The sequence below is a fragment of the Sorex araneus genome, chromosome 5 (genome assembly GCF_027595985.1).
Source record: "Sorex araneus isolate mSorAra2 chromosome 5, mSorAra2.pri, whole genome shotgun sequence".
Lineage (NCBI taxonomy): Eukaryota > Metazoa > Chordata > Mammalia > Eulipotyphla > Soricidae > Sorex > Sorex araneus.
This window is the reverse complement of record NC_073306.1, coordinates 41190060-41198868: the sequence shown is the minus strand read 5'-3', so window position 1 is coordinate 41198868 and position 8809 is coordinate 41190060. Positions and strand designations below refer to the sequence as shown.

Below are 8809 nucleotides of genomic sequence, written 5' to 3'. Positions count from 1 at the left end.
TCATTAGATCATATGTTTTCTATTGTCAATAACAAAGAGCATATGATGTTGCACGGTCCCAAAAGCGGCCACCCAGTTTTGGGATTCTGGTATTAAGTCCAGAGGTATTTCTGCCAGCAGCCGCTGCATTCCAAGATTGGTTTCTGTGCCTCTGGGATCATGGCTGTTCAGGAACAGAGGAGCTGTTCGTAGGCGGTCACTCGGGTCTCATTTGGGCGGGAAGCAGGGCCAGTTCTGCACCACCACCCCCCCCCCCGGTGAGATTCCCCAATCCAAGTTGGTTTCTGTGCCTCTGGGATAATGGGCGCTCAGGGGTGGTGGAGCCGTTCCTGATCGTTTTGTTTGTTTGTGTTTGTATATTGGGAAAAGTCTCGAGGCCACGTAAGCGGCCGAGCGGTTTGGAGAGATATCCCAGTCCCACGTACCGGAGCCATGTTAGTAGAAGCTCAGTGTTGCTGGGACTCCATCTGGAGAAGACAGGTTGGCTGCACCTTCTCCATCTGGAACCCCGGTGTTGTTGGCCTGGTCTGGGCTCCAGAGTATTCTCCGGCTTGCAGTGCCCACTGGCCCAGATTCTTCCCTGCTAGGTGTGGCATGATGGCGCCAAGGGCGGGTTGAGGGCGTGACTTCCTGCTGCAGGCGCGGGCTGGAAGCTGGGCTGGCGCCACTCTGTTCCAGTGCCTCCACGCAGTTTGGAGAGATATGGGGATGTCTCGTCCCACATACCGGAGCCATGTTAGTAGAAGCTCAGTGTCGCTGAGACTCCATCTGGAGAAGGCGTATTGCCTTTTCTTTATCAATGATTTTGTGAATCTTATGCTTAAGGTTACTAATAAAATTTTTGGCTTCTTCCATTGTGGGGGTGAGTCCTACTACTGTATACTTTAGTTCTTCTAATTCTGTTTCAATGAATTTTTCATTTTATTCCATAAACTTTTCTTCTAATTTCTTAAATCTCTCTTCCATTGTTTTCTTCAGTTCATTGAACATTAAGTGCTATGATTACTCTGTCATCATCTTCAGGCAGTAGCTAAAATTCTGATGTACTTGGATACTTTCCTCACTTCTGTCCCCATCTATTGATAAAAATTGAATTCCTTATATATATATTTTTTTCATTTTTCCTGGTGCTTTGTGGGAACAAAGGGAAAAGCACTCAGTTCCAGGAGTTCTGAGCAGCGACCCAGTGCTCTCATTCTCAATATCAGATTAGTGCCTATGAGTCTACTGATTTCCGGCAGCCACTAAAGCCTTGTAAGAATTTCTTAAATGCTTGCATGGGACAGAGTGATAGTACAGCAGATAGGGTATTTGCGTTGCACACGGCAGACCCAGGTTCCATCACCAGCATCCCCTATGGTCCCACCAGGAGTGATCCCTGAGTGCAGAGCCAGGAGAAAGCGCTGAGCATTGCAGATCATGGTCCAAAGACAAAAAAAAAATTAAATACTTGCAAGATCAAGCTGGAGTCTGTGACTCTGATTATGTGCACCTGGGTGGCAATGGGATTGTGACACTTGAGCCCTGTAGCTGCCTTAGCCCTAAAGACTAGCTGGCCTGCATTCCAGCCCGTAGTTCACTGTTGCTAGTGTCTGGCAGTGGGTGTGACATCACAATACAATCTAATAAGGCAGTGACTGAGGATTATGGTCACCTGTGCCAATCATGCCTGTTCAACAAGATGATCTTCACAACCACTGGGGGATTTTTGCATTTGTTAACACCAGTTTCAGGATGTTGGCTGATGACAGGACTCACCCTGGGGTGTCTGTCACCTGTTAGGCTTCCTGGATGACAGCTCCCAGTTGCTTTCTCAGGAATGGCTTCTCCAAGCTGTGGCCTGGGGACAACTGGGCCCCATCTGTGCTGTGTACTGACAACTCCTAGTCACCTTCTGACATGGTGAACATAGGCATGCTCCTTTCGTTCGTGTTCTTCAACTTAGCTGAAGTCTATGCATCCGTTTTGGGAGAGCTTCCTTTGGTTCTGAGCTCGCTGCCATGACAAACCTGTGGGTTGGTTTGCACAACAGCTGGGTTTTTTTGTTTGTTTGTTTGTTCATTGGGCATGCCCAGTGGTACTCAAAGCTTACTCTTCTGCCTTTGTACTCAGGGATCATTTCTAGCAGGGTTTGGAGAGACCATATGGGATGTGGGGGATTGAACTGGGTAGACCAATACAAGGCAAGCACTCTGCCCAACAAGTCCATCTGCTGGAACCTGACAGGGCAGAGCTGAAGTTAAATGTTTGGTGGGTGTGGCCAAACTGTGAGCCCAGAGCTGTGGCTGTGGATTTGAGGCTATGACCAGCCTTCTGGGCAGAGGTGAAGGTGTGGTCCTCTCTCCCATCATGGTCCCCTCCATGATGGCTGCTCCCAGGACATACCATCCTTTGTTGGGCTTAGGAAGTTCTGAGACACTGCAGTTTGTGAGATCCAGTAAGAAATGAATTCTGTGGAATGCCTGATCATTCAACAGGAATCTGTCTGGTGGGGAGTTCAGTTCAGGGAAGTGGCGGCTCCCTGGTCAAGCTGAGAGACAGGAGCAACCACCAAGTGCTGCGAAGATGCAAGTCTATCTTCTTCTTAGCCATCTCAGTACAATCTTACATCCTGTATGTCTTTCTTTCAGACTCTGTTTCTCTCATCCCTCCACCCAAAGGACACGCTCCTCACCCTGAATTCTCATAATTCTTTCTTCTGTGTAGTTGAGTGTCCCCGAAAGGATGGTCATTTTCTCCATCCTTTTTGAATTCTCTCAGCAGGATGTCTCCTGCTCTGTTCGGCTTTTATACATTCTCTGTGATGATGCCACAGAAGTACTCACAGACATATGCCTTTTCAGGGGCTGGACAATAGTATATCAGATAAAATTTCTGGCTTACATGCAGCAGACCTGGGTTCAATCTCCAGCATCCCACATGGTCCCCTGAGAACTGACAGAAGTGATTCCTAAGTACAGCACCACCACTAACCCCTAAGCATTGCCAGATGTTGCCCAAAAATAAAAACCAAAAATTCCTTTTCAGCCACCCTGACTCTGTCCTCCAACCTCAAGTAAAGTTTCCACTTTAGTTAATTGTATTTTTCATTGAAGAATTTCTTTTTTGTCTTATTTTCATGTTTTCTATGTCTTTACATATATGCATATATATGTATGTACATATGTGTATATATACATTTATTTCCAATTTTTACAAACCATTGTTAAATTTTCACCGTTTCTTTAGTTTAGCTTTGGACAGTGGCTATATCATAGCCAATGAGGTTAATCCCAGGCATGATTATTGCTAATTAAAAACTTTTACCTAACTTTCTTCAGTTCTTAGGACCTCTGTTTTAAAGTCTTTGTCTAGTAGATCCACTATGATGTCATTTTCAAGGACATTTCTGTAAGTTTACGTTCCTCCTTGGAATTTGCCTCCTATTTCTTTGCATACCGTATGAGACCTAAGATGTAGGTCAGTGAGGGGCTGGGTTCAATTCTCAGTACTTCTTACCCTCCGGAAAGAAAAGAAAGATGCTATATATCTTGGGATTATTTTTTGACAGCCAGATCAAAACCAGGGCGTTACACATACAAGACATGTCCTCTGCCACTGAGCCACATTCCCAGACTTATCTCCTGATTTTTTTTTGGTTGGACACTGGACATTTAATAATTCAGTAAATCTCAATCCTCTATGTTCCTGAGGACTTTTTGTTGGGGGTGTGTATGATGTTATTGCTATAAGCTATCTCTAAGATAAGGACCAGCGTGGCAAGTGAACTTAAAGGCTTATATTGGTTTTTTTCTAAGCTTTTCCCTAGCCATGTGCAGTTAATTTCTAATTTTTCCCACATATGTATTCCATATATGCGTTTCCTTTTAAATTTCCTACTCTTTAATGTCTGGTTTCTTAAAGAAAATGTGAAAATGGGGCAGAAAAGTGTTCTCAGCCCCTTGAAGTCACTTCATCCAGAGGATAAGTGGCTTTTAACAATGGGGGAGAGGGCTGAAAGCACAGGTGCCAATCTTTGCACCTCTGTGATCAGAAGCAGCAATCAGTGATTAGAGCACAGATCCTCTATAATTGGAAAAAATGATCATTTTTGCCCACCCTATCTCCCACACTCTATGTGCAAGCTGTTCTAGAAACACATGTGCAGCTGCCTGCCACGTAGCTGAGGGTGGGGGATGGATCACTGTTATTGTGCTAAGAGCTGAAATTAGCCATGATATACAGTCCAAATTTTCCTTGAAAAGTGCAATCCTTCAACAGATTCCAGGTTCCAAAATAGTTATGTTGGACATATTTTGTCAGTGTAATTGTTATCTAGTTGGAGAGAGAGAGGTTTCTGGTGCTTCCTTCTCTGACACTTTTCACAATCTTCGCAAATAATAAAATTAATATATATATGTATATATATATAGTAAACTACCAGGATAAGATATGTAGGTCAAAAATAATTATCAACTGAGATCAGAGAAATAGGATAGGGGGCAGTGTGCATACTTTGAATACAGCAGATTCACATTCAACCCCTGGCATACTATATGGTCCCCCTAAGCCCCACCAGCAGTGATACCTGGGTACAGAGCCAGGAGTAAACCCAGAGCACTGTTTCATGTGGGCCCCCACTAAAAAACAAAACAAACCAAAAATTACCAGCAATGTGGAGTCAAGATGGTTGAATAGGGAGACTACCCTCCTGCAATTATAGCAAGTCAAAGCTTGAATTAAACTATATAGAAATTGAGGGGCTGGAGAGATAGCACAGCGGGTAGGGCGTTTGCCTTGCACGCGGCCGACCCGGGTTCAAATCCCAGCATCCCATATGGTCCCCTGAGCATGGCCAAGGGTAATTCCTGAGTGCAGAGCCAGGAGTAACCCCTGTGCATCGCCAGGTGTGACCCAAAAAGCAAAAAAAAAAAAAAAAAAAAAAAAGAAATTGACCCAAAATTCAGGTGAACAACAGGTTCTACAGCAAAAGGATAAAGAACAACATCCAGGTGAATTGGAGATGAATATGCCCCTGCCAAGAAACAACCTCACTGCAAAGCAACAAGCTAGCGCCGGGAAGAGATTTCTTTCCAAGGTATTTGATATTTGACCTTGAGGGGCAGAGTGTTGTGCTAAACAATCAGTTCTCCAATCCTATGATCCTATAGTCACACTGGAATGAGTATTACAAAGCTCAGGGTATGAGCAGGGTTCAGAGTCACTGGCAAGAGCCATCTTGGCAACCTTGTGGATAGTGATGCTGGTGGCCACGACTTTGGGTCTCACTCGCACAGTCACAGACCCTGAAGGCAAGAGCTCCCCCCACCCCTAGCCAATTGCTGAATGGATGAGGACAGAATAAACACTACTAGCAATGCTTACTATCAGAAGATAAACACACCCAGCCCCTGCTGATGTACACTGTACTGCCAGCAAGCAAGTCCCACCCTGAGTGTCATACTGCCAGAAAGCACCTCCCCCCACGTCAACCTCCCCAAACATAAGCTGTTAGCAAGGGCCCCCACTGCTTTTCATGGCCCCTTGTCAGCCACAGACAACCAGAGTCTACTCCCCACCAGCCTCAGGATTAGCATCTATCACCAGCTGGGTTAGAGACTCCTCTCACACCTGCCCCAGCATGGATTTATCTCCCAAATCTGCATCCCAAATGACTGCCCCAGTGTAAGCACTTAAATGCCTGGTTGCCACCTAGAACTTGGTGCCACTAGAACTTGGTGCCCAGATGCCATCCAGGCTCTCTTGGCCTTGACACTTACAACTACTACCAGACAATTGAACTGGAAATTCCCTAATCACCACTTTGGCCAGGATGGTGTCACAGCTGCTACAGGGCTCTCAGAACTGTGTGCCCACAGTGGATGCACAGGTCAATGTGATCTTGATACCACAGCTGCTGCTGGGCATGTGACCCAAAAACCTCTGATCTCCAATTTTTCACAACAGCCCCATTCAACTGCCAGTGTCTTTTTTGGTTCCTTTATCCACAAAACTGGTTGATTACTTTCTTCTCCATAAAGCAATTTTGTTGGTTCGTGTTCAGTATTTAGTTCATGCACAGAATGAACAAATATTCCCGGGGAATATTGAACAGCCATCAGCTCAATTCAGAAAGATTGTCTGAATCCCAAGTCTTCTAGACGTTTTTGCTTCCACAGACTCCAGTGTGTTTAAAACATGACTTTGGGGGATCAGAGATATTACAGCAGATAGGGCACTTGCCTTGCATGCAGCCAACCAGGGTTCTATACCCGGTACCACTTATGGTATCCCTAGACCCACCAGGAGTGATCCCTAAACTCAGAACCAGGAGTAAACCTTGAGCACTGCTGGTGAGGTCCCCCCCTATTTAAATATAGTTTTAAAATGTGTTTCCTCCCCAGTCATTGCAATAAGAGTGCAGCGTAGGATGCTACAAATCAGAATCCAAAAGTATGAGTTATTTGAATAAAAATATAGTGCTCAGGGGCTGGAGCGATAGCACAGCGGGTAGGGCGTTTGCCTTGCACGAGGCCGACCCGTGTTCGATCCCCGGCATCCCATGTGGTCCCCCAAGCACTGCCAGGAGTAATTCCTGAGTGCAGAGCCAGGAGTAACCCCTGAGCATTGCTGGGTGTGACCCAAAAAGCAATATATATATATATATATATATATATATATATAGTGCTCAGTTATTAGCATTTTGTTTGTTTGGGGTCATACCCAATAGTGCTCAGGGCATGGGGCTGGAGCGATAGCACAGTGGGTAGGGCATTTGCCTTGCATGCGGCCAACCCGGGTTCTATTCCCAGCATCCCATATGGTCCCCTGAGCACCGCCAGGCATGATTCCTGAGTGCAGAGCCAGGAGTAACCCCTGTGCATTGCCAGGTGTGACCCAAAAAGCAAAAAAACAAAACAAAACAAATAGTGCTCAGGGCTTACTCTTCACTCTATGCTCAGGAATCAATCCTAGCGGTGCTCAGGGGACTATATATGATGTACCAGGGGTTGAAAGTGGGTTGGCTGCACGCAAGGCAAGTGCCCTACGCATTGTACTATTGTTCTAGCTCCACAGTACTGATTATCTTTTTGGAGGGGCCATACTGACAGTGCTCAGGTCTTATTCTTGGCTTTACTACGGCATCATTTCTGGTGGGGATCAAAGGACTATACGGGATACTTGGGATCAAACCCCCATCTGCCATATGTAAGGCAAGCACCCAACCTCTGTACTATCACTCCAGCCTCCACCTTCAGCATTGATTTAAGACACAAAGTAAAGTACAGTGGTAGGGTCCAAGGCAAGGCTTTTCCGAAAAGTTCATGGGCTAGGGGTGTGGCTCGCTATGGAGCAGTTGCCTTGTGTATGCAAGGCCCAGGGCAGGCAGACAGACAGGCAGGAAGAATTCAATTTATTGAAGTATGTGTTTCAACTGTGCTAAGAACAATAATATTGTTGGAGTAATTCAAAGAGAATGCAGAATAATACCTGGATATGTACAGAGATAAATGTGTGAAAAAGGAGTCATCAAATTTGACACATGGTGGGAATCTCAACTAAATGCCATTTAAGCAATTACAAGTTAAGATATGAGATATACTAGAAAAGTTAAGTGGAAAAAATGAAGACTTTCAAATAATAAATAAATCATAGTCTTTGGCTAAAAGGTATTAATTTTAAATATGTATTATTAGCAGGTACTTGATCTGTATGGGTTCATGCTTTTGAAAATGCTAAAAAAAAAGGCTTATGAGAAGTTGACAAGTTTAAAAAGTTGACTAAATTAAAAAATATTTCTATATGGGGCTGGAGTGATAGCATAGCGGGTAGGGCGTTTGCCTTGCACGCGGCCGACCCGGGTTCAAATCCCAGCATCCCATATGGTCCCCTGAGCACCGCCAGGAGTGGTTCCTGAGTGCAGAGCCAGGAGTAACCCCTGTGCATCGCCAGGTGTGACCCAAAAACCAAAAAAAAAAAAAAAAAATTTCTATATATATGTTAAGGGCTGAAGCAATAGCACAGCGGGTAAGGCATTTGCCTTGCACGTGGTCGACCCGGGTTCGTTTAAATCTTCTGCCGCTCTCAGAGAGCCTGGCAAGCTACCGAGAGTATCTCGCTCACTCGGCCAAGCCTGGCACGCTATCTGTGGCATATTCGATATGCCAAAAACAGTTATAACAAGTCTCATAATGGAGACATTACTGGTGCCCTCTCGAGCAAATCGATGAGCAACGGGATGACAGTGACAGTGACATATTTTAAATGCTTTTAGACATTGAAAAGCACTATATATAAAGTATATAGTGATATATATATCACTAATGTATAACTAATATATATAGTTTATATATAAATATATAAACTAAAGTGAAATTTCAATACAATGTAAGGCAAATGGGAACATGTTTAAATGACAATAAATAAGATTCACAGACAATTTCAAAACTAATTTCTACAGAGACTGTTTTTGTTTTTTGGGTTTTTTAAAATTTATTTATTTCTAATTAGTGAATCACCGTGAGGGTACAGTTACAGATTTATACATTTTTGTGCTCATGTTTCCCTCATACAAAGTTGGAGAACCCATCCCTTCACCAGTGCCCATTCTCCACCACCAGTAAACCCAGCATCCCTCCTACCCTCCCCAATCCCATCTTCCCCCACCCCACCCTGCTATTGTGGCAGGGTATTCCCTTTTGTTCTCTCTCTCTAATTGGGTGTTGTGGTTTGCAATAAAGGTGTTGAGTGGCCATTGTGTTCAGTCTCTAGTCTACATTCGGCACACATCACCCTTCCCCCGCATGGCCTCCGACCACATTTTACTTGG

At 44.6% G+C, this 8809-nt stretch overlaps 1 non-coding gene across 1 annotated transcript; it reads left to right on the top strand.

Annotated features, from left to right (window-relative positions):
* Nucleotides 1-3231: 3231 nt before the first annotated feature.
* LOC129405196 (U4 spliceosomal RNA) lies at nucleotides 3232-3366 on the top strand. Its single transcript, XR_008630382.1, has one exon. It is a non-coding gene; the product is annotated as a U4 spliceosomal RNA (small nuclear RNA).
* The last annotated feature ends 5443 nt before the right edge of the window (nucleotides 3367-8809 follow it).